Genomic DNA, 27,893 nt, shown 5'->3' with positions numbered 1-27,893 from the left:
AATCAGCTTTTCATTCTCATTTTTGTAAACTATACAATTCATAAATAGGAAAGAAAGAGCATTTCCAGTCTTTTAATGAAAGTTATTATTAGACTCAATAACAGTAATAGAAGATTTTACAATGTCTTTCTCCAGTGATTTTCAAAATTTGGGTAGCTTCCCATGTACTTGCAAAGGTAGGATAACTGCTCCTGGTTGATGTTTTAACAGCTCTTTTGACACTATCATTTTCAGTTATGCTAAGATAAAATTTGTGGATTAAATGTTATAGAAACTAATTGAAAACCTTGATTAACCAGAATTGGATGCTCTGACAAATTGATTTCTCTGGTTAACACACTGTTACCTAAAATGTCTCTTTTGTTTCAAGTTGCATTGTTGAAAATATTTCTAGACTGTAATGTTCAACTTCCCTCTTTTCATAATTAGACTACACAGCTAAAAGTGACTCTCTCCATGTTGACTGATTGTCTTGAAGTGTCCCAGGATAATTATTCTATATATCAGTTCCCATTATAGAATATTATAGATGTCTAATGTGTAAAGGCTGGGAATGATAAGGCAATGGGCTACTTTTTTTTTTAAGAAATTTATTTATTTTTGGCTGCATTGGGTCTTCGTTGCTGCACACGGGCTTTTCTCTAGTTACGGCGAGCGGGGGCTACTCTTCATTGCAATGCACAGGCTTCTCATTGTGGTGGCTTCTCTTGTTGAAGAGCTTGGGCTCTAGGGTGTGCGGGCTTCATTAGTTGAGGCGTGTATGCTCAGTAGTTGTGGCGTGCGGGCTCCAGAGCGCAGGCTCAGTTGTTGTGGCTCACGGGCTCAGTTGCTCTGAGGCATGTGGGATCTTCCTGGACCAGGGCTTGAACCCATGTCCCCTGCGTTGGCAGGCAGATTCCTAGCCACTGCGCCACCAGGGCAGCCATGGACTACTTTTTAAAACAAAATTGAAGTGAGCTTTTTTTATACTCATTTGTCTTGCTTTTTTAAAGCAGGGGTCCCCAACCCCCGGGCCGCAGACCGGTAATGGTCCGAGGCCTGTTAGTAACCAGGCCACACAGCAGGAGGTGAGCGGCGGAGGGCAAGCAAGGAAGCTTCATCTGCCGCTCCCCATCGCTCCCCCTTGCTCCCATTACCACCTGAACCATCCCCCGCCCCCACTTCGTGGAAAAATTGTCTTCCACAAAACCGGTCCCTGGTGCCAAAAAGGTTGGGGACCGCTGTTCTAAAGTATAAAGCAGAGAAATGTTTTTAGTATGTTTGGACTCTGATTATTTGGTCTCCTGGTGTTTGAGGTTTGAATGTGCTTCTAAGTTACCTGAGACTCTAGGGATCAGATGGAAAGCCAGTAATAACAAACAGGTGTTTCTATAACCCAGAGCTTCTCAGCCCTGCATTATTAACATTTTTGGCCAGATAGACTTTTGTTGTGTTAAACATAATGCTGTTAAACATTATGCAATGCATAACGCAGTGCATAAAAGTATCCCTGTGGGACCTCACTTTCCTCAGTCTTGACAACCAAAAATGCCTTCTGACATAGTCCCCTCTGAAAACCCCTGCTGTAACCTGTTAAAATTAAACCTACGTTTTCACAACATCAAGAGATGTATGGACACAGTACATTCTTTTAATGTCTCTCTCCTATTTGTTACAGATTTGTGTTGGAAAAAATGGGAAAATACAATGATCTAGTTAATTCAGATGGAGATTTAGGTCAGGTATATAAAGTATATAAATGGGACAGATCAGAATGCAGGCAGAGAAAGCTATTGCACAGGATGTCAGCGTTGCTGGCCCTCAGCTGGGTTGACTGGGCAGGCTGACCGTGCCTCGCCTGAAGTGGCCGCAGGATGGGGCAGGGGCGAGGCCGTTTTCCAACTTGGAGGCCCATAAGGAGGCAGCCCACTTGCGTGCTGGCTGGTAGGGGTCTCGGAAGCGCGAGGAGACATGAGGTACTGCAGAATGATGGTCTTGTAATGCCGATTCTCTCAGTAAGAAGGAATGATTTCTTTAAAACCCCGGGAGTGGAAGGGCCAGCTAGGTGCAGATCCTGCCTTTCCCCCCGCCCCCCCCCCCACCCCGTGGTGGTGCTCAAGCCGCTGACCCAGCTCTGCCCCATCTTAAAACATACCAGAGATGACGGTGCCACAGCGAGGGCTTTTGGGGACAAATAACAATATGTGATGGGATCTGTAAATTTTAATGTGCTCTGCAAACAAACGAGGGGTTACTGAAATATTTCTTGTGACTGCTATGTGTTGTGGACCAGAAAAGTGTGTGACTACCATGAGTTGAGTGTGGGGAAGTCCGGATCAACGCTTTAGTCCCTTTTGTTTTCTGGGACTGTCCTCCAAGGTGGTGAAGCTGAGTGTCTGAAATCCCATCCTGGATGACTGTAAATATTTCCTATTAACCTTCCTTTTATTCCTGTCACACAACAAGAAATATGATCCAGGCCTTTGATGTAGGGAAACTGAGGCATGGAAAAGTTGGCCTTATTATCATGAATTAGGTTGAAAGTTATTACAGACGTTAGCTCTAGAATTTGAATAAGGGGATATAGAAGTTCAGACTAAATCACTGGGCAGTTTAAAGGTCAAAGAAGCTGATTAATCAGTAATATAAGGTCATATCCTGATGTTTTTACTCCCATAGAGGAAATAGAGTTTAGAGTTTCTCCCATAGAGTTTCTTTTTGGTTGTCATAAAACTGTAGTCTTAGTTAATTCATTTGTTTAATAAAAACAAAAATTTACACAAAATGATTTTTAGACGTCTTCTCTGGACACATTTTTAACTGAAACAAGAGAGTAAGGTTTGTTATTAAGCTTCTTTTTTTACTCAGATTCCTTTTCTTTAAGTCTTTCCTTACTATGCGGATATGTTTTGGTATTCAGTCCTACACATCAAAGTTTTGTTTGTTGGTTGTTTTTTTCTTCTTTTAATCATACATTCCTTGATTTTTTACAGAAGACTGAACACAGAAAAACAACTTAATTAACCTGTAACTCCTTACACTGATTAACTCTACCTACTGTGGGATCTGAGTTTGAGCAACAAATTGTACACATTTCAGTTGACCTATTACACATTGGCATTGATTTAAGACTAAGACATGTAGTCAGATGCATAATTAGAGAAAAAATATATATAATGATGTAGAGCAATAGTTGTGGTTTATGTGCCATTAAACTTAATTTTAGTATAAAATTATTCTTGTCTACCTCAAAAATAAAGTAACCAGTTATTTTACCAGCATATGGGTATATTGTGGAATAGCAGAGAATTGCAATTTGGGACAGGCAAGCAATGGTGAATCGTAGGCAATTCCCGAGAGACAAAGGGAAGGACAGTTTTTATTAGGCTTTAGGAGGAAATTGGGGAGGGTTGTTCTGAATGAAAGTTCACTGGAGAAGAACAAGAGCTTTGGGTCGCAGCAGTTTCTTACTGGCTGCAAGCAGTGGTTAGTGCATTATTGCTGGGGCAGGGAGGATCCTCCTTTTCTTAAAATCAGGAGATGAAATTCCCATGTGAAAAATGACCTCCCTTGTGCAAGAAGAAAAGTAACATTCTTATCAACATGGAAACAAAGTTGAGACCAAGAGAATTTTATAGAAAGAATTCTATACAAACAGACCGTGTTAAAATAATTCTTATCTTCCTTCTTACTGGTTATGCAGGCTACAGGGAGTGGTATGTGCCCTAGAGCTCTTGCTTCAGGGCTTCCTGACTCCATTTTAAATTTAGTTTTACATTGTAAATTGGTTATTTTTTTAAAGTTATTAATTTGCTTTGATTATATTACAGTTGTTGCGTCTAGTTCTAAAGTGGAATCCTAAAGGACATCTGTCAGAGTTTTAAGAGAAAAATTTATATTACTTCAGAAACAAGTGGGTTTAAAACTTTCTTCTTGTCACCTTTGATAAACACTGCAAGATAATTGAAGTACTAAAGCACATGTATTTTTGAAATTTAATATGTCTGCATGTAGTACTTCATAAATTATTTCATAGCCAAAAATAGGGAAGCTGATGTAAGAAGAAATCTACTTTCTTTCATTAATGCAAAACAATTAGACATCATGACATTTAAAGAGTTAGATTATTTTGCTGTTTGTGCTGGTTTTTTAAGTTTGTAGAATTTTATAAAGATTATACTAAATGGTTGAAATTCTACATTCCATGTTCTAAGTATTCTAAAAAAAAACCTGTTTGTTCATACTACTCAGTGTAAAAGATTGAAATGTTATTAGCAAAAGTTCAGGAAGGCCTTGTTAAATCCTGTCTTTCTTCCTAAAATATGGTCTCTCTAAAATATGAAGTACATATCCAAACGTTCTTGACTAGGTCCTTTGCTTTTCTGTGCAGCTGAAAGCTTAGCTCCCAATCTTAATTGCTCCCCAAGACCAAATCTAGTTCCTGTTTCTCTTATTGCCTCTTCTTTTTCTCAGCTCAGTTTAAAGCCTTGGCTTTCATTTATGTGCAATCCTGACTTCTCATACTGATCTGCTTCTTCTGGTTCTCAGCCCAGAATAGATCTTGTCCCTTGTCTGTGAGATTTTTATGTTCTTGGTTGAATCCTGAATTCTTATTCTGTACTGTGTTGAACCTGTCTCCTACATAAGTCATGTCACCAGTTCTCCTTTTAGCTGATCTTCCATAACTTACAGCTGTCCTCTAGGAACACTCCCCCAGAAAGGCTAAAGGAAAGAGAAGGCATGGAGGTTGTTCTAACAAGTGGCAGGCATTTGTGTGATTAGAAATTAATAAATGTGTATGTACTAATTCCGAGTCTGGAGGTCAATAGTTAGAATTATTCAGATATTCATTCATTCATTCATTTATTCACTTAACACATACTGGGGGGGTTACTGTGTTCTTCCAAACACAGGTGCACACAACACAGATACGTGTAGGCATGCACTGACACACACACCCCAAATACGCTGTAGTAAAACAGATATACAGAAGATACTACGGAAACATAGGAGAAAGAGACACCAGGTTTGACCTAAAGCATCAACTACCCTGATCTAATTAAACCCTCCATAGTGCTTATCATATACAGAGAAAGAGTTACCTAGATCAAGATTAAAAATCTACATTTAAATGTTACTTTAGAAATATCTACATGCTGTGGGAAATAGTTTAATTTAGATGCTTCACTTCTGAATGCTATACAATCAATGCACCCATGCCACCCAGAATCCCCATGGTGAGAAGAAGTTTATGCATGATGTATAAAAATTGGAGAATACTCTATAATATGCAAATAATTACTTGCATTTTAAATGCAAACTCATTAAGTACACTTGAAGTCTGAATAATCAACTTTCCAGATCTTAGCTCCAGTAGTTTGCATATAAAAATTTATAAAGGAATTTTTCAGGGTTTTGAATGTTCTTGGCATGGGGCATATTCTCCTTCCCCCTTCTGCTTGAATATTCTGTGACTATATCTGTAGCATAGTTTGAATTAAGATGCTGAGAAGACATCGCTAATTTTGTTTCTCATGACAGTTCTCAACACCAGTATAGTTTGAAAAATACTGTAGCCCTAAGGTGTTTCCCTAGAATAAAATTTTTAAAAAATTAAGCTCATGTTATTGATAACAATTTAAATTAAATCTTTATATTTAGAAATCTGTTGAAAGCAGTGACTAAAGTGACTCAGAATAAGAATATAATTATGATCAAGTAAATACACTCTAGTGGCTAAGGAGCAATTTCTAAATAATTCAGGATCTTTATGTGTGGTTCTTATATACCATGAGGGAAATTTTTAGGCCATAGAAACACCTTCAGCTTCTCTTTTTTCTCTTCATTCCCTTTCTCCCATCCAAGCAGTTAGTACCTCACTAATATCTTTAAAATTCCTTTCAAAACTCCTTCCCCTTCCTTAGTTATGGGTCCTTTTCCACCAGTTCAGCAATTCCTCCTGATTCTGAAATACAAACCATCTGAGATAAATCCTTATATAAGACTTTCTTAGCAGAAAGAGGTGTGTGAGTGTGTGTGGTGTGGAGGGAGGGGGAATAATAGGAATATTCATATATTAATAATTTGCTTCTATTGTCATATATACATCAGTGAGCTTTGATTTATGATAATTTACTGTTCTTATGCTTAGCAAGAGGAGAAAGGTTTAAATAGCCTGCGTGTGCTTTAGAGATAGAGTATTAGTTTATTTAGACCCAGTAAAATAGGGGTCATTGATGCATCCATTTCCATTAATGGGAGTTAGCAACTGCTGCATATATCTCATAATTAGATTTACAGAAGTGCCAAGATGAGAAACCCAGTGATGCAGCACAGTATATTATCCTCATCCAAAAGGTGCTATTCATTGTCTGAAGAGACAGATGCCATGTTCTGATAAGAACTATGTGTGTAGCTTTAGTTACTAATGTAAATTATTCAATACAAAATGCTACCAGTAGAAGTGGTTTACTTTTTTTTTTCTATTTATAAGCGTGAACTGTTCCTTAAAAAAGTTAAAATATTTAGCTACAAGAGTCGAATTAGAAAATTTTTCCATACAGTACATATATCTACTACTTATTTTCAAGATAGGGTCAGAAATCAAATAAAATCATAAAAGTGCAGTGGATTTAAAAAAAATACACCTAGGGAAGGAAGGACTTCTGGAAGGAAGTTGGCAGACCTCCCCAGGAGAACAGCAATGTAACTGAGAAAACTATGTTTTAAAAATTCAGTCATAAAAAGTTTCTGTAAATTGTCCTAAAGGCAATTCTGTTGCATTTCTATACACTGACAACGAACTATCAGAAAGAGAAATTAAGGAAACAATCACATTTACAATCACACCAAAAAGAAAAAAAAAATACCCAGGAATAAACATACCTAAGGAGGTAAATGACTTGTATTCAGAAAACTGTAAGACACTGATGAAAGAAATTGAAAACAGCACAAAGGGATGGAAAGATATACCATGTACATGCACTGGAATAATTAATATTGTTAAAATGACCATACTGTCCAAGGAAATCTACAGTCAGTGTAATCCCTACCAAAAAACCAATTGTGTTTTTCACAGAACTAGTACAAATACTTCTAAAATTTGTATGGAAACATAAAAGAACCCAAAAAGCCAAAACAATCTTGAGAAAGAAGAACAGAGCTGGAGGTATTATGCACCCTGACTTCACACAATACTTAAAAGCTAGAGTAATCAAAACAGCATTGTACTGGCACAAAAACAGACACAGAGATCAATGGAATAGAATAGAGAGCCCAGAAGCAAACCTACACACTTACGATCAATTAGTCTATGACAAAGAAGGCAAAAATATACAGTGGAGAAAAGACAGACTCTTCAATAAGTGGTGCTGGGAAAACTGGACAGCTACATGTAAAAGAATGAAATTAGAATATTTTCTTACACCATATACAAAAATAAACTCAAAATGGATTAAAGACCTAAATGTATGACCAGAAACCACAAAACTCCTAGAAGAAAACATAGGCAGACCACTCTTTGACATAAATCATAGCAATAATTTTTGGATCTGTCTAAGATAAAGGAAACAAAAGCAAAAATAAACAAATGGGACCTAATTAAACTTAAAAGCTTTTGCATGGCAAAGGAAACCATCAAGAAAACAAAGAGACAACCTACAGGATTGGGAGAAAATATTTGCAAATGATATGACAAATAAGGGGTTAATATCCAAAGTATATAAATGGCTCATACAACTCAATATCAAAAAAAAAAGACAATCCAATTAAAAAATGGGCAGAAGACCTGAATAGACATTTTTCCAAAGAAGACATACAGATGGCCAACAGACACATTAAAAGATGCTCAACATCGCTAATCATCAAAGTAATGCAAATCAAAACTACAATGAGATATCACCTTACACCTGTCAGAATGGCTGTCATCAAAAAGACCACAAATAACAAATGTTGGAGAGGATGTGGAGAAAAGGGACCCCTTGTACACTCTTGGTGGGAGTATAAATTAGTGCAGCCACTGTAGAAAACAGTATGGAAGTTCCTTAAAAAACTAAAACTAGGGCTATCATATGATCCATCAATTCCAATACTGAGTATATATCCAAAGAAAACAAAACACTAATTCAAAAAGATACATGCACTCCAATGTTCATAGGAGCATTATTAACAATAGCCAAGATATGGAAGCAACCTAAGTGTCCATCAACAGACGACTGGATAAAGAAGATATGGTGTGAGTGTGTGTGTGTATGTATGTGTGTGTGTACACACATATACACAATGGGATACCATTCAACCATAAAAAAAAAAATGAAATTTTGCCATTTGCAACAACATGGATGGGCTTGGAGGGTGTTATGCTTAGTGAAATAAGTCAGAAAGAGAAAGAAGAATACTGTATAATATCACTTAAATGTGGAATCTAAAAATAAAACAAACTAATGAATATAACAAAAAAGGAACATACAGATGTAGAGAACAAACTAGTGGCTACCAGTGGGGAGAGGCAAAATAGGGGTAGGGGATTAAGAGGTACAAACTATTATGTATAAAATAAATAAACTACAAAGATATATTATACAGCACAGGGAATATAGCCAATATTTTATAGTAACTATAAATGGAGAATAACTTTTAAAAATTGTGAATCACTATGCTGTATACCAGAAACTCATATAATATTGTAAATCAACTATACCTCAATTAAAAAAGAAAAAGAAAAAAGGAGAAGCTCAGGGCCAGTGGCTTCACTAGCAAATTCTACCAAGCATTTAAAGAAGACTTAATACTAATTCTTCATAAACTATTTCAAAAATTAGAAAAGGCAATAACATCTCTCAATTCATTCTATTAGGCCAGTATTACCATGCTTCCAAAACCAGATAAAGATATTAAGAGAATGCTACTGGCCAATATTCCTTATGAATATAGATGGGAAAATCCTTAACAAAATGCTAGCAACCATATCTAGTAACATAAATATGATTATATGCCATGACCAAGTCGGCTATATCCTAGGAATACAAAGTTGGTTTAATATTTGAAAATCAACTAATGTTAATATAAATAGAATACAGGGCAAAAATATGATCATTTCAATTGATGCAGAAAGCACATTTGACTAAATTCAACAGTGTTTCTTGATTTAAACAGTAGATACAACTGAGTAGAAAAAACTTTATCAACGATAAAAGGACAGCTAAAATACCTACAGCTAACAAGAGACTTAACTAAATGACTTCATCCTAAAATCAGGAAAAAGAGAAGGATGTCTGTTCTTGGCGATTCTATTTAACGTTTTACTGGAGGTTCTAGCCAGGTCAATTAAACAAGAAAAATAAATAAAAGACGTCCATATTGGAAAGTAAGTAAAACTATCTCTATTTGCATATGACATGACCTTATATATAGAAAATCATAAGGAATCCACAAAAATCCTATTAGAACCTGTAGGTGAGTTTTTACAAGATCAATTTGTAAAAATCAATTGTATCTCTATAAACTGGCAGTGAACATTCTAAAAATGAAATTAAGAAACAAGTCAATTGTTTTGAAACAACAAAACTTATATGGGGGATCTAAGACACACACACACATAAAACAAAACCAATGAACAAACAAAACAAAAACAAACTCATAAATACAGAGAACAAAAACAAACTCATAGATACAGAGAAAAGAATAGGTTATGAGAGAAGAGGATTGGGGCTGGGCAAAATAGGTAAAGAGGTCGACTGTGTGGTGATGGATGGTCACTAGACTTGTGATTGCGATCACTCTGTAGTGTACACGGCTATTCAACTATAAAGCTGTACACCTATATTTATATAATAAAAAATGGCATCAGAAAAGATACTTTGTCGAAAAAATTTAGTGAAAGATATGAAAGACCTGTACACTGAAAACATTGTTGAAAGAAATTTAAAAATACCTAAATAAATGTGATATTCCAGGTTCATGGATGAGAAAAGGTTATATTAAGTATGATTAATTATTTGAAAAATTGAGATTTGCACATATTTTCAGATCATCCAATTTATACTGAATTTATGCCAGTCATTTTATAAGCTCCAGCCAAATATAGAGTAATATCCCTAATTGGTCTGGCTGGCATTTGATAATTAATTGCCTTAGATATGTTATAGCCCATTAATTGTTTTTAAATTAGATCTGTCTCATTTTATTTTGGATTATTGGTTTATTTTAATTCTTGATAATAAAATAATGTCTTGATTTCATAAGGGATCTTGAACATTAAAAATTGTCTACTGCAGGACTAGAAAGACGAGACTGAAGTTTATTCATTAAAATGCTTCACACACACTAGCATAATATTTATGCTAGTCACAACTCAGATGACATTTATTTGGGGAAACTTGTGGTAGACATTGTCTGGATAGTAAAGTTTTTTTCTCTTCCTTTTTTTGCACTTTGTGTATTTTATACATTTACTTTCTTAAACTTAGATATATACATTTTAGGCAGGGTGGTGGGAGATGGGCTTATACACAGAAAAACATAATCTGCAAAGTGGGAAGAATGAAACAAATGTGAAAGAACAGAGGGCCTCAAACTAATAGAGAGGCTTCCCAAATTCAGCCACTTTCCTTGATGCTCCTACATCCTTTTAATAATTTCCACCATTTTACTTAACCCTCTATATACAGGCGACTGTCCCTTTCATCTCATGAAGTCTTAACCAAGACATGATTTCCCCCCAAAAGTGATCAATCTAGATTTTGTTAACTTCTGGTAAAATGCATGTCATTATTGTATCATGCAAAAATCACCTGATACTTAATTCTACAATTGTTTGGTATTTTGTTGACTTGATTACTTGAGAGTGTTAGTAGAAAATAGTATGTGTAGATGTTTCTGAATCATAAGTGAAAACTAATGAGGCAGTATTTTTTAATGGAAATTTAATTTTTAAGGGTCTGATTGTTTCAAATTGTTTAAGGAAGCATAAACCATGGGGCAGAAACAGCCAGTTGCTGCCAATCCAACAGTCTGGCTGTTTCCTCTTCTATGAAACTCACTTGGAATGCCCAAGAATTGTTCTCACACATCTCTACAGTAAATTTTCTTCTGTATGGTGAAAAACCAATCCCCTAGATGTAAGAGTGAATGCTAATCAAGTGTGCCATAAATAGCACCAATCAACTGTCAACCCTGCTAAGAGATCCCTAATCAGACCAGAGGTCATAGTTTAGAAAATACATCAGTAATCTAAATGCAAAAATCACTGCTTCAAGGAGTATAAAGCAAACTCCAATCCAATCCAGGCAGTTTACATCCAATTCATTTATATATGAATTATTCTCAGAGGGCAGTATACATTTTTTTAAAGTTTTGGGGAGAGGCAGTTCTAAACACCCTAGTAATTGGAAGGGATGAGAAATAATATGCAAGATACCAAAGAGTGACTGGCAAAAGCCATGAGAGAAGTTCAGATCCATAACCTTCTGGCAAAGTGTCATATCAGTGTTTCTGTCTGTATATATAGAACAGAGAGGGGAGTTGACTCTGGGGAGAACCAAAGCATCTCAGGATCTAAGCTGGCCTATGGGAAGCCTGTGATAGAATGGGCTCAGCATTGGGTCCTAAAAGACATTCTGATACCTTTAATGTTTTAACTTGTCAAAGGGAAAGGTTGGTCTCAGGAGATGAACAATAACATTGACTTTGTGAAACTGCAAATGCATTGCACAAAGTCAAGTTGAAGGAATCACTCATCACAATTCAGTCAGAAAGCCATAAAGGAAATAGATTCAACCAGTAAACGACTTAATTTATTTAATACATGCTGAAGCAAAAAAATCACTTTGATAGTTATTAAATAAAAAACAAATACAGATACGAAATGGTAGTGGCATTATGCTTCCAACATGAAAAAGCAATGTGTTCTAAAAAATGAAGATGCTAATAATGTTATTAGAGTGATAGCACCCACAAGATTTGTTTTGTTTTTGTTTGTTTGTTTTTGGTGAGGGGGGAGGTTTACCATGTTATATCGTCCCTGAAACTTATTATACAGTTATTAATAGCGAAATTTATACTCTTAAATTTTAAAAGTTTAAAACAAAAATACTGAATATTTCATTTTTATTCACATGATGACTTCTTTCTTGACTTATTTTTGTGTACCATCAGTATAATAATAAACTATTTTACAGCTCTTATATTGAGGGGAATGTACTAATGACAGCAACAAGTGTTTCAGCCATTTATTCTATTTTATTTATTTTTTATTGAAGTATAGTTGATTTACAATGTTGTGTTAATTTCTGCTGTACAACAAAGTGACTCAGTTATACACATATAAACATTCTTTTTTATTTTCTTTTCCATTATGGTTTATCCCAGGAGATTGGATATAGTTCCCTGTGCTGTACAGTAGGACCTTGTTGTTTATCCATTCTACATATAATATTTTGCATCTGCTAACCCCAAACTCCCAGTCCATCTTCTCCCTCCTCACCTCCCCTTTGGCAACCACAAGTCTGTTCTCTAAGTCTGTGAGTCTCTTTCTGTTTTGTAGATAGGTTCATTTGTGCTATATTTTAGATTCCACAAATACATTGTATCAAATGGTGTTTGTTTTTCTCTTTCTGACTTACTTCACTTAGTATGATAATCTCCAGTTGTATCCATGTTGTTGCAAATGGCATTATTTTGTTCTTTTTTATGGCTGAGGAGTATTCCATTTTATATATGTACCACATCTTCTTTATCGATTCATCTGTCGATGGACACTTAGGTTGTTTCCATGTCTTGGCTATTGTGAACAGTGCTGCTATGAACATAGGGGTGCATGCATCTTTTTGAATTATAATTTTGTCTGTATATATGCCCAGAAGTGGGATTGCTGGATCATATGGTAATTCTGTTTTTAGTTTTCTGAGGAACCTCCATACAGTTTTCCATAGTGGCTACACCAACTTACATTCCCAACAACAGTGTAGCAGGGTTCCCTGTTCTCCACACCCTCCCCAGCAGTTGTTATTTGTAGAGTTTTTAATGATGGATATTCTGACTGGTGTGAGGTGGTACCTCACTGTAGTGTTGATTTGTATTTCTCTAAGAATCAGTGATGTTGAGCATCTTTTCATGTGCCTACTGGCCATCTGTATGTCTTCTCTGGAGAAATGTCTGTTTAGGTCTTCTGCCCATTTTTCGATTGGGTTGTTTGTTTTTTTTGTTGTTGTTGAGTTGTATGAGCTGTTTGTATGTTTTGGAGATTAATCCCTTGTCGGTCGCATTGTTTGCAAATATTTTCTCCCATTCTGTAAGTTGTCTTTTTGTTTTGTTTATGATTTCCTTTGCTGTGCAAAAGCTTGTAAGTTTGATTAGGTCCCATTTGTTTGTTTTTATTTCTATTGCCTTGTGACACTGACCTAAGAAGACATTGGTAAGATTTATGTCAGAGAATATTTTGCCTATGCTCTCTTCTGGGAGTTTTATGGTGTCATGTCTAATGTTTAAGTTTTTAAGCCATTTTGAATCTACTTTTGTGCATGGTGTGAGGGTGTGTTCTAACTTCATTGATTTACATGCAGCTGTCCAACTTTCTCAGCACCACTTTCTGAAGAGACTTTTTCCCATTTTTATATTTTTGCCTACTTTGTCAAAGATTAATTGACTGTAGGTGTGTGGATTTATATCTGGTGTCTCCTGTTCCATTGATACGTATGTCTGTTTTTGTACCAATACCACACGGTTTTGATTACTGTAGCTTTGTAGTATGGTCTGAAGTCTCAAAGGGTTATGCCTCCTGCTTTGTTTTTTTCCCTCAGGATTTCAGCCATTTATTTTAAAGTAAAGATGATCTTTACTTTAAAATAAATACATTACTATTTACTAGTTTGTAATAATAATGATTTGGGGCCATGGTTAATTTCAGAGACAAATAGCCAACCAAATAAATAAACAAACAAAACAGCAATTGAAAATGATTGATATATGAAATAAAGATATTTTATAAGTTAATATATACATATATATAAGAAACATATTAAACTTATTTGCTGACAGGTGCTGGAGAGTCTTACCACATTTGTTCTATATTACAGTAACAGTAGGGGTGTTTTTGAGTATTGGTGATTTAATCAAGTTAGCAATTTTGCCATGAATTTTGAAATCTTACAGCATGGTCAAATTCATAGTGATAAGCATCATATTTTTCCATTCATGTCAAGTATGTATTGGTCATTTTGCCATATTTTTCTGTCATGGCCTTTTATTGATTTATTGGTTAAATAGAGCATTTGTGACTTGCTTTTTTATCATTATCCTATAATATCATAATTCTTAAATTATTCTAATATGGATATATATTTAATTCAAGTTTACACATAAATTTATATAATATTTGCATCCCCAAAGTTAAAAATCAAGTCAGATTACAATCAATCAGATTTTAATGGCTAATTGCTCACTAGGGTCAGGGTAGAGAATTATAGCATAAAAATTTATGTATTAACAGTCTGTTTTCATGAAATCTAATAAGAAATAAAATATTGGAAAAGTTCTATATAAGCTGGCTTATTTATCTTTGTTTTGGCCCTCACTTTTCTGCTCCCCTTGGGAAATCCAACCCAAAAAATAATTCACTAACTACTACATAAATATATAAATGGGAAAATCATTGTCATGAAAGTACCTAACTGTCTAAATGAAATGTACAGGTGATGACTGGAAGGAAAAAGAGCAGGTGAAAAATCACTTGCTTCTAAACTGAGAATTTTTATCAAGCATTCAGGTAGATCTATTATTTCTTTGTCATTGCAAAGAAGCTTTGCTGGTATGTTTTTATCAGATGAGAATAAGGACATAAGCCCAATCAGGAACTTGATTATTTCATGTACTTCAGAATACTCAAACTGAATGTCATTTTTTGAAAATCTATGTTTCAAATATAAGTAATTTCCATGCTTATTTTATTTAAAACACCAGTACTGCAATTTCTTATTCCTGTGATTTTTCAAAGTAAATCGGGTTCATTGATACCTACTACAAGGTTACCCCAAGGGCTAATGCCATGGGAATGTATAGTGTGAGTAAATTACTGAGAGATTCATATAGGGTTTCAATATGTTCGTGATAGTTCTGGCTTTATACTGAACCTGGATGTGTAGAACATTGTTATAGCAAGGCTTATAGTCAAACATAGTGTTAATGAGATTGATGCAGTACTTGAATTGAAGCAATGAAAAAGATGGAAGCTTTTAAATACTTCATATCACTAAAAATCACAAAGTCATGAAATATGTAAAACATATAATTATTTTTAATTTCATTTAATTCAGATTGCCTTTCAAATCAGAGTGGGTATAGTAATGAAGATTCAGAAAGTCCAGTCCTTTAGAGTCACTAGTCCTAGAAGTTAAAACTGTTTCAAGTGATGAGTGCCCTTGAAATAGTTACTTAACGAGATGAAGGCTTAAAGCTCCATCAAAATTTAGAGACTACTGATTCTTAAGCTTGAAGGTATCATCAACCTAATCTGACAGCAATTGTGCTACTGGTTTTATGTAGATATTATGTCTTTTGACTGAATCACTTTTTTTTTTTTTAAACACTTTTATTATTTATTTATTTATTTATATTTTTGGCTGTGTTGGGTCTTCGTTTCTGTGCGAGGGCTTTCTCTAGTTGTGGCAAGCGGGGGCCACTCTCTTCATCGCGGTGCGCAGATCTCTCACTATCGCGGCCTCTCTTGTTGCGGAGCACAGGCTCCAGTCGCGCAGGCTCAGTAGTTGTGGCTCACGGGCCTAGTTGCTCTGCGGCATGTGGGATCTTCCCAGACCAGGGCTCGAACCCGTGTCCCCTGCATTGGCAGGCAGATTCTCAACCACTGCGCCATCAGGGAAGCCCTAACTGAATCACTTTTTAAAATAATTTTATAATACAGCTGTTATGTCGAAGTCACTGATAATAAGACATATGGAAAATCAATGTAAATACCTTTTATTATATTTAGTGTTCTTTTCTCAAAGATCCAAAAGCACTTTTACATTTATAACTAAAATATATATATATATATAAATGTAGGTATTATAGACAGTGAAAAGAATAACCAAAATAATGAAGATGGTAGTGTATTAAATGTAATTTAGAGATAGAAATATCAGGGTTGATTTCAAAGCATAGATTGTACCACAAAGTAAGAATCAGCAAATTTTGAAAAAATATTTTAAATCTACTATAAGCATTTTTGTTTTAAATCTATAAGCATAATGAATTCTAGGAACCTATACAAAGGCAGCAGTTATGAGGTCTTTGTTGTTACCTCTGACTTTACCAGGTTATAAACCTGTCCTTTCATTTAAATAGCTCTTTGGATATCTGTAAAAATTTTGGCTATGGGAACAAAGTAAGATGAGTAAGCTTTTTTCACTGGAAAGAATGGCCTAGAATATTGGGGGAGGGGTGGTGATGACTCTTCTGCATCTTATAAAGTTAGATATTCGTGCAGGCAGCTTAAATATTCCCACTTCTCCCAGTCGCTGTGGTGCCAGCCCTGAGCCTGCTGTGGAAAACAATTATTATTCTTGCCAGTTCACTGCTCTCTCTGTCTGTGTACCAACCGTGGAAGATATCTGCCCCAAACAAAAATCTCTGGCCGTTGACTGGTGAGAAGACAATTATAAACAGCTGCTTTTCAGATAGGTACAGTATAGTCATGTGCATCAGCCAGTGCCAATGCATCTGCATAGTGTAGTACCACAGAGACGGTGGTTATCTGCCAGGAGGGAGGGGTTAGGGAAAGGAGTCATTAGAGAGGGAAACAAATGACTAGGGCAGCAAAATTAAAACATCCCTCTTCTCCTTTTGACCTTTTAGCACCCTCTGTTTCCTCCTTCCAATTTCCAATTTTCATGTTTTTCCCTTCATAAAAATAGAATAGTCTAGAATGTGATAGATAACATCATTTTTCTCTACAGGCTTTTTTTTTTTTGCACTGTAACAGATTTAATTATCAAGCAGCATAATTCCTTCTCTTTCTTAATATCTTTAACACCAAGTCATGCATTTGAGAAATTGGTGGAACACTTCCAACTTCACAGATATTCTATGCTACCAAGAGTCCCATGACTTACACAAAATAGCTTGAATACTAAGAAGTAGGGAGTTTTTCAAACATGAAACGAAACAAGAAAAAAAGAGAGGAGAGTCAGTAAGGGATGATAATATCATCACCAATAAGTATATAAGCATAAATGTCATTTTGATCTGTTGAGAAAGGATACATACACAAAGGTTAGTATGTATATATCTAAAAGTTGTAGATAAAAAGTGACCCAAAATGGAGAATGAATGTGTATGTGTGCGTATATATTTTGTAAAAAGCCATTTTTATATTATTAGTCTTACAATTTTTCATTAAACAAAAAAATATATCTGTACCTAAAAAGCTTATCATCTGTAAATTTCCTAAGGTATGTTTGTGGTTTAAGCTGAAATCTATAGTAGATGTGAACACAGGAAGACATTCAAGAAAACATTCTCAAAAATAAAGTAGAATTTCAGTGCAGGTTCATTGACTTATAATTTTGCTTTGTGGATGTCTAATTTTTCCACTCTCATTTGTCCTTCTTTGTTCAGTAAAATTTTTTGAAATTCAACTATGTTCCCAATCCATCCTAAGGTTAAGTACTATGTGAACATGCATACATGTGAAAGTAATTATAATAATAAGAGCTAATATTTAATCAGTGGTTCATGTTCATTAATTCATTTACCTTTTGTTATAACCATATGCGATAGGTACTATTATTATCCCCATTTGTAGATGAAAAAAAGTGAATCCTGGAGTCACAGTAAGGTTATATCACTTGATAGTAGTCATTCCTTCATTCAAAAATATTTACTGACCATTAGCTATATGTCAGACCTTATTTAGATACGTTAAATATAGTAATAAACAAAACAAAATCCCTGACTTTGCAAATTCTGTATTGTGGCGGTATGATGTCTGTCCTCAACAACCAAGACAGAAACTTAAAGCTAAAAGTGAAAATGAAAGGATGGAAAATATTCCAAGGAAACAGTAGCCAAAAGAAAGCAAGAGTAGCCATACTTATATCAAGCCAAAAACTGTCAAAAGAGACAAAGGGCGTTATCTGATGATAAAAGGGTAAATTTACCAAGGAGATATAACAATTTTATATCCACCCACATCAGAGTACGCAAATATATGCAGTCAATTTTGGCAGAACTGAAGGGAGAAATAGCAATAACATGATAATAGGAGATATCAATACTCTACTTCCAATAATGGGTAGAACATCTAGGCAGAAAATCAGCAAGGAAACAGAGGACTTGAACAACACTACAGACAAAATGAACCTAAAAGAAATATATAGGACATTCCAACCAACAGCAGCAGAATACACATTATTCTCAGGTACATACAGAACATTCTTCAGGATAGAACATATACATGTTATTTCCCACAACAAGGCTTAACAAATTTAAGAAGATTGAAATCATACCAAGTATATTTTCTGACCACAATGGAATGAAACTAGAAATTAATGGCAGGAGAAAAACTGGACAATTCATATAGATGTTGAAATTAAACAATACACTCTTAAACAGCAAATGGGTCAAAGAAGAAATCCAAAGGAAAATCAGAAAATATCTTAAACAAAAACAAAACATACTAAAATGAATGGGATACAACAAAAGCTGTATGAAGAAAGAATTTTATAGTGATAAATTCCTACATCAAAAAAAAAAAAAAAAACCTCAAATAATCTAACTTTTACCTCAAGGAACTAGAAGAACAAATTAAGCCCAAAGTAGCAGAAGGAAGGAAATAGAGCAGAAATAAACAAGATAATAGAAAAACAATAGGAAAAAACCCAACAAAACTAAGAGTTGTTTTTGTAAGATCAACAAAATTGGTAAATCTTTAGCTAGATTAAGAAAAAAGACTCAAATAAATAAAACAGGAAACATCATAACTGATGCCACAGAAGTTAAAAGGATCATAAGAGACGACTATAAACAATTACATGCCAGCAAATTGCATAACCTAGAAGAAATGGATAAATTCCTAGAAACTTAAATCTACCAAGACTGAATCATGAAGAAATAGAAAATCTGAACAGACCTTTAACTAATAAATTACATGCTACAACATGGATGAACCTTGAGGACATTATGCTGAATGAAATAAACCAGTCACAGACAGACAAGTATTGCGTGATTCCACTTATATGAAGTATCTCTAAAGCAGTCAAACTCATAGAATCAGAAAGTATAAATGTGACTGGGGGTAAGACGAGGGGGTGGAAATAGAGAGGTGCTGTTCAGTGGGTATAGAGTTTTTGTCATGCAAGGTGAAAAAGGTTTAGAGATCTACTGTACAACATTGTGCTTACACTTAACAGTGCTGTACTGGCCACTTCAAAATTAGTTAATAGGGTTGATGCCCTGTTATGTGTTTTTCACCATAATAAAAATAAAGCAACCTCCACATTTTTCCTATATTGGTAAATATGCCTGGGTAAGATTCTTTTAATATGCAAATTAAATTAAATGCTAACATTATATATTAATGTCCCCCTTACACTTAATAAGACTTCAAAGTAAAGATACGAAAAAATATATTAACCAAACTTCAGTTGAGAATGAAAAAAACAAGGTGAATTTACTTCTTACCATAAAATTAGTATTACTCTTTATAAAGGAAATTAGAACATTAGATCGAACTTTGGTAATTATTACATAGTGACTTTCCAACTTGTTCCCCAGTAGAACTATTTTACATTCACCCTCTGCAGAGAATCGCATTTCAGAAAACAAATTTAAGTAGTGTTCCTCTCCTTGAAGAACAGGGCTTGGGAAAGGTCAAGTTTATATGTTAAAGCCCTTTCCTTCTTTACCTGCTCCAAAGACTCCACAAAGTATTGTTTAAAAACGTTTATTGTGGGGCTTTCCTGGTGGCGCAGTGGTTGAGAATCTGCCTGCCAATGCAGGGGACACGGGTTCGAGCCCTGGTCTGGGAAGATCCCACATGCCACGGAGCAACTAGGCCCGTGAGCCACAACTACTGAGCCTGCGCGTCTGGAGCCTGTGCTCCGCAACAAGAGAGGCCGCGATAGTGAAGAGGCCCGCGCACCGCGATGAAGAGTGGCCCCCGCTTGCCGCAACTAGAGAAAGCCCTCGCACAGAAACAAAGACCCAACACAGCCATAAATAAATAAATAAAATTAAAAAACGGCTACTGTAAACATAATAATGTCATGTAAACATAATAATGATATAAATAATAGTTGTAAAATATTGAGAATTTGTTATGGGCCAACTTTTGTGATAAGCAATCTATATATCTTGCCTAAATCAATCCTTATAATAATCTTATGAAGGAGAGATTATTATTTTTGTCACGTTATAGATGAAAAACAGAATCATTAAGTAAATGGAAAAGTTACTTACCTCATGAGGTGCAGAACCAAATTTGACCTCAGTCAGCCCCATGGAATCTAGCTTACTATTTTAACTACTGCTCTATTGCCGGGCAGAAAGCTTCAGTGATTAATACAGCTCCACAACTGAATTTTCTGTACCGAATGATGTTTTCATTGCAAGTATTGATCAGATGGATTGAAAACTTTGCCAAATTTTCACTTTTTTGGTTCCTATGGACATTTTACTTAAAAGTAGTGGTAAGTCATTATCTTCGCTACAGTATTAGAGAGGTCATATTCAGAAGAAGAGTCTGGAGACTAACTTAAATTGCATTTTCTATGTATTTTTAAGTTTGTTTTTTTTTAACAGCTTCTGCTTCTGTTATATTTGTTAAAATCAGCCTCTGAATTTAGTGTTCTGATTTTTAAGATCTTAATTGCTTTAGTGCCCTGAGAATTTTTTTTAGTACATCTCCTTTTTCTTTGCAATCACCTATGCTGCTGTCTTAGCTCAGGCTTCTATAACAAATTATTGTAGACTGGGTGGCTTAAACAACAAATACTTCTTTTGCACAGCTCTGGAGCCTGGAAATCAGAGATAAGGTTGCCAGTATGGTTGCATTCTGGTGAGGGCCCTTTTCCTGGTTTGTGGATGGCTGTCTTCTTGCTATGTCCTTATGTGGCAGAGAACAGAGAGAGAAAGCAAGCTCTCTTGTCTCTTATGAGATCACAAATCCCATCCTAAGGGCTGTAGGCCCATGACATAATTAACCCCCAAAGGCTGTACCTCCTAATACCATCCCATGGGTGTTAGGGTTTCAACGTAAGAATTTGGGGAGGGGGCATAAACATGGAGTCCATACAACTATTTTCTGAAGTAAGAAAAAAAAGTAATTGTGGGGAGAGAATTCCTTACAAGTAATCTTTAAAATTAAAAGTAGAACTGAAATGCATACATGGCAAGCTTATTTGTCTGCAGTTGTTTGGAAGCTTATTCATGAATTGCCACTTTCTTAAGAGTTAAGAAGAAAGTGAAGGACTGAATTTCCCTGAGAAAATAAAGTAGTATGAGGAGAAATAAAGCTAATTTTTTTTAAATAAAGTAAAATTAAAAATAATCCATCATGCTCTGACAGGTAATCAATTGTTATTAATACCATCATTATAGATTTGTGAAAAATGTGTTTCATTTGGGGCTGTCTGGATATAATAGTACAGTTGACCCTTGAACAATGCAGGGGTTAATCCACGTACAATTTATAGTCGACCCTCTGTATCCAGGGTCCCTCTGCATCCCTGAATTCAACCAACCACAGAATGTATAATATTGTAGTATTTACTATTGAAAAATATCCAAGTATAAGTGGACCTGTATAGTTCAAACCCATGTTGTTCAAGAGTCAACTGTATATGTATTTAGGATGACCATTCACACCTCCTAATGTAGTTTTTTTTTTTTAAGATTAGCTATTCTCTTGAAGAAATATGAATGGCGGAGCAGTCTACTTTTGATGAGAACTAAGGTGCAATGTGGGAAAAATCAAATGAGTGGTGTGTGTTAGGAATTAAGTCTAGTGTGGGAGCTACACAACCAAGGAAGGATCTTAAGAAAGAACATTATAAGAAAACATACTTCAGTTATATCAGACTTGTCAAAATAAATTCCGTTAAGGCCCAAATATGTGCATACTCATTGATTCAAGTGCTGTGTAGATCATTTAAGGTTTTTTGGTTGCAAACCATGGAACCAGTTCTGGTTATAAACAATAATACTATTATTTGGAGAAATATCAGATGAATATTCAGGAAAGTTGTATATTAACGATTGTAACCGAAACAGTATAGAAACCAGAATAGTTCTGGGAATGTGGACTGTGAAAAATGGTTCCCTATCTCTTTTCCTTCTTTAATTCCTGCTCAAGAATTAAAGCCCCTGGAGAGAGTTTTATTTGCTTGGTTTGGATAACATGCCTGCACCACCCTAGCAAGGGCTGTTGGAAGGAGGAAAGTATCTGATTTACAATTTCACTAAGAAGGTACACAGTGAGAAAGAAGCTCCCAAATTTGGATTTTATAAAGAGTGGAGAGGGGATACTGGAGAGACCAAAATTAAATGTCCACTTCACAGTGTCTTTCACAACTGAAGTGAAATCTTCAGATAATAGCCTGTGAGCACACCACCATCTACCTCATCTTTTAAGATCTCAATTAGAACAGCATGGGGAAGAGGTTTTAGTTTTGATCTTGTGATTTTTATTGCTCTGTAACAAATTAGCACAAACTTATAGTTTAGAACATTACAAATTTATTACCTTACAGTTCTGTAGGTCAAGAATCCAATACAGACTCCTGCTGAAGGTGTAGGTAGGGCTACCTTCCTTTTGGAGGCTCTAGGGCAGAATCCATTTTCTTATCTTTATCAGCATCTAGAGACCTCCCGCATTGCTTGGCTCATGGCCTTGTTCTTTCATCTTCAAAGCCATCAAGATCTCATCTCTCTGACCATTTTTCCATAGTCCTGTATCCCTCTGACCACAGCCAGGTAAGGTTCTCCACTTTTAAGGATTCATGATTAGATTCATAATCCAGCACAATCTTCCCATTGCAAGGTCCTTAATCTTCAGCCTCTAGAAGCCCAGTTCCCTACGCACTGTGGCACGGAGTCACCTAAGGTCCTTAATCTTTTTTTTTTTTTTTTTTTAATAGTAATCTTTTATTTATTTATTTATTATATTTATTTTTTTTGGCTGTGTTGGGTCTTCGTTTCTGTGCGAGGGCTTCCTCTAGTTGCGGCGAGTGGGGGCCACTCTTCATCGCGGTGCGCGGGCCTCTTCACTATCGCGGCCTCTCTTGTTGCGGAGCACAGGCTCCAGACGCGCAGGCTCAGTAGTTGTGGCTCACGGGCCTAGTTGCTCCGTGGCATGTGGGATCTTCCCAGACCAGGGCTCAAACCCGTGTCCCCTGCATTAGCAGGCAGATTCTAAACCACTGCGCCATCAGGGAAGCCCCAGGTCCTTAATCTTAATCACATCTTTAAAGTCCCTTTTGTCTTATAAGGTAATTTATTCATTCACAGGGTCCTGGGATTAGGAAATGTACATCTTTAGAGAGCTGTTATGCCATCTACCACAGAGCCTATTTTATGCTTGGAAAGGCGTAACTTTGGGGGATTCAGGATTTATAATCTCTATCTGCATGGATTTTTTCTCTTCGATTACTCCCTTTATTACTACTGTTTTTATTTTTTCTCTAATTTTTTAGGAAAATTCTGGGAGGTTAGAATGAATAAAATTCTTTTGGAAATATGTTGTCCATGACAAAAGTGTACTTTTAATAAATTACACGAGAGTACAAGAAATAACTGTTCTTGGCTACTCTTCTAGCTGTGGTGAGCACAGTATACATACACAAGGTCTTGATAAAACATAGTGCTTGATTATGACAGTGACATAGTTGAGAGAAAGTACTCAACTCCCCTCTATTGGTTAATGGGAGTTAAAGAGCAGCATGACTATGTGCTTTTGCTTTGGAAAGTTACCTTTGCATTTATCAGGAATAATCCTTTATGTAAAATAAATCATTGCATAAGACTGTTTGGAACCAAAGAGAGACTGCAGGTGGGAAAAGAGCTGATTTGTATGAAATCTCTTTCCTGCTGTGGAACCCCAGCGTGGAAATCTGATTAATTTAAGAAAATGACATCAGCAGGGCTTTAAGCTATAAAAGTTCTTTCAGATGAAGAGGTCAGTCGGCCCTGGAATTAAAAGTCATAATCTGGGGCTGGGTAAGAACTGCAGGCATTTAACTCCGTTAGCCAAAGCTGATAGTTTTACAGTTTCCAAATAGTTGCCTGTTGTGGTAAAGTTGCCTGGTGTTTGCTGATTAGCAGTAGGTTGTCGCGAATTGTTAATTTTGCACAACAGAAAGGAAATGTTGAAATACAGTCATGGTCCTTTTCATATTTCAAGACAGCCTGGTGTGAGGTGCAGTAGTTTCAGAAAACCCAGTGAAGATCTTGTTCTATTTATATTCTGGTTCAAAACCAAATTCTCTGCATGAAAAAAGAAATTAAAAAATTCTTATCACAGCAGTCTTGTTTATGCTTTTAACGAATCAGTACATTGTAGCACTCTTTTGCTCAGCTTAGATTTTTTTCTCTTGACATATTTAGAGTAATTTTTTGATCAGCCATGCTTTATATGCCATTGTTTTTCTTGTCTCTGATAATAATCAATTTTTGACACTGGAAGTCAGAGGAAGTCAGATGAAAGCCAACTGAATTTGTTGGATCAACTGCATTAGCAGTGCAGAATACACAGACACACACGTGCGCACATATATATCCTCATGCACAGGCAACAGCTGTAAATGTTCAAAAGCAGCTGACGTTTCATATTGCATCTATTCAAGCAAGTCTGACACCTGCAAATGTATCAACATAAATCCTGTTTTCACACCAATTTTCATATATTATTACTCAATTCCATACCTGTTTCAAGGGGGTGAAATGGGTAAGCAGTTACTTTAAGTTTCTTTTAAGAACCTTGAAATTTTCTGGTTTTCTCCTTAAGAGGTGTCACCCCATCCTTTCCAAGTTTATATGAAATATAAAGAACAGACATTGGAGATATTTACACCCGACATTGATCTGTTCCCAAAGTTGAAACAGTTGTTACATTTACTTCATTGAATTTTTAGTTTAACTTTAAGTTTTCTGTGACTTCATTTTTTCTTGATTTTATCGTAGGCTAGGGATACCCTTAGTCCATATTGCCAAAGCCTAATTTGAACTATGAGGACTAAGTATTATTCTCTTGGTGTCTGTAGTATATTTTTTCTTCTGTTTCCTTATCTGAGACTCAGTGATTTATAAGAACATTAAAATAAGCCTATCTTCTTAGAAATTGAAGCTGAAATTATAGATTTGTAAAATTCAAAACAAGTAAAAATTTCAGCAAATTGTTAATACTTAAATATTCTTTAAGAGGGAAAACCTGCATAGCTAAGAGGGTTTAAAATGTAAAATGAAAGGACATTTTTTGTGCTTGTATAACGATATCCTAATTGAAATACATTATCACTGAAATATGCCTTAAAATAATGGAAAGCTGTCATAAGAGATGTAATTCTGTGAAATATTGTAAAATCATGATTTAATTTGAGAAATAAACCAAAATGCTTATTATTAGGGTCTTTTATTTATTTTCAAATTCAGGGACAATATTCCATTTTGGCTACATATAATCTTATAAGCAAAATCACATCATAGGACATAAGTTTTAAAACAAAAATTCAATCAAAATGCCATTGCCTGAAGATATCCATGATGAATGTGTTGTATTATTGAATATTCTTCCAGATGTAGAAATAGATAGCTACGATTTCATACACACATACATGCTTGCATGTTGGCATGCACACACACACACACACACACACACACAGAGTGGTGTATAAAGAAAAGTATATTTTTACATAAATTGCATTAAACTATATGTTATGTAACATAATGTTTTACTCAATTTATTAATGATAATTTATGTTAATATAGACCTGCATCATCTTTTCAAATAGCTATATTGTATCCCTTTGTATGAGAAAATCATTGTTTATTCAATGTATTCTCTACTGCTGATTATTTAGGTTGTTGTATTTTTTTTTCTCATATAATTGTCACAATTAAAATTATTTTATTTTATTTGTTTTTTTTAAATAAGTGATTATGTTTTTTGGGTTTTAAAAAATATTTATTTATTTTGGCTGCACCGGGTCTTAGTTGCGGCACGTGGGATCTTCGCTACGGCATGTTTAGTTGCGGCATATTTACTTGCAGCATGCAGGATCTTTTAGTTGCGGCATGCGGACTCTTAGTTGCAGCACGCGGACTCTTAGTTGCGGAATGCATGTGGGATCTAGTTCCCCGACCAGGGATCGAACCCGGGCCCCCTGTGTTGTGAGCACAGAGTCTTACCCACTGGACCACTGGGGAAGTCCCTAAAATTCTTTTAAATTCATTTTATCCTTTCATCCAGTGGTTTCTGGATGAAACCATATGCATCACATTCCTGACCACCCAATTTAGTAATTGCATTTCCCTTTCACATAATTATTTTTTTTTATCACATCACCCTCATTATTTTATGGCCTTTATTACTGTTTGGAATTACTTTGTTCATTTATTTGTTGCCATGGTTGTATTGACTTGTAGAATGTTTCACAAGAGTAGAGAAATTGTCTCTCTTTTGCACTACTATATCCACAGATATTGTATATACATCTGTGTATCTTGTACATACTAGATGTGCTATAATATTTCTTGAATGAATGAATAATTTGCAGGTGTATGCTATGGGCCAGAGTTTATACTCTATAGAAGGAGAGGGGAAGGGAACCTTACACTTACTGAACGTCTTTTGTGTGCTATAGCTTTATAGAAGTTGTCTCATGTAAATCTTACACTAATCCTCTGATAATGATTTTATTTTCCCAATTTTTCTTATGAACAAATGGATGACTGAAAAATGTTACATAAATTATTCATGGTAACACAACTCTGATAACTAACGGAGCCAAGATTCGAACCCAAGTATGCTTGTATGAAAAGCCTGTATTCTTTCCACTGTGCACACAGCCACCTACTTAACTAGTTAACATATTTTGTTGGAGATAAGTTAACATAACTTATTATATTTCAGGGCTAGTGCATATTTTTCCCACTTAATTTAATACTCTGAATCACTTGAATGATAGGTATATACTATAGCATGTTTGCATTGAGGAAACTAAGTCTTTGAGAGATTAGTAACTCATTCAAGACCAGGAAGCTAGTAAATGGAAGTCTGAGTTGGATCCGTCTGACCTTAAAACTCTGTATTGTACTGTATCCCATGCAGAGAAATTTGTTGTAATAGTGCTTGCTGCAACCTAGCCTTATCTATCTTGCTATATATACTTAAGAGAAAGTCAATATCTTTGATCAAATACCTTGTTTAATACAAACATAAATCTCATGGACATACATAGAATTTAACTGGTAAGGGCCCTGGGGAAGAATAAATATATTTTTATATGTTATTTATATATAAAATGACAAAGTAAAAGAGAAAGAAAGGGAGCAGATGATATGATGATATAGTAAATGACATTTAACATGGAATAAACCATTTTTCAATAAACTATTTGAAATGAATAGAATCGAATGACTAAATTTATTTTGAGCATTCATTTATTAATAAGAACTTTACTTCTGATATATATGAAAAAAACATAGATTTTTTTGCACCATGTTTTGTTACTTTATTGATTACTTTCATAGAAGATTCTCTAGTTGTGATAATGAATATGGACCTGGCTTTCTTGACTCACTGCTACTTTTCAGATATTTTTAATGGTCAACAACACCACGTATGGCAAAAAAAATCTCCATTTAATCAAGGTTCTGCCCAAAATAAAGATGAGAAATAATTGTTTCCATTTTTCACAGGTTTTGTGTTA

At 35.2% G+C, this 27,893-nt stretch overlaps 1 protein-coding gene and 1 non-coding gene across 2 annotated transcripts in view; one reads left to right on the top strand and one right to left on the bottom strand.

Moving 5' to 3' along the window:
- The window catches only part of LRP1B (LDL receptor related protein 1B), a 1,897,582-nt gene that overhangs the window by 735,763 nt on the left and 1,133,926 nt on the right, over positions 1-27,893 (top strand). The window lies entirely within an intron of this gene.
- TRNAV-CAC lies at positions 26,316-26,388 on the bottom strand. The gene has a single exon. It is a non-coding gene; the product is annotated as a tRNA-Val (tRNA).

This window comes from Balaenoptera musculus, chromosome 7, assembly GCF_009873245.2.
Source record: "Balaenoptera musculus isolate JJ_BM4_2016_0621 chromosome 7, mBalMus1.pri.v3, whole genome shotgun sequence".
Lineage (NCBI taxonomy): Eukaryota > Metazoa > Chordata > Mammalia > Artiodactyla > Balaenopteridae > Balaenoptera > Balaenoptera musculus.
This window is presented reverse-complemented; position numbering and strand designations above follow the sequence as displayed.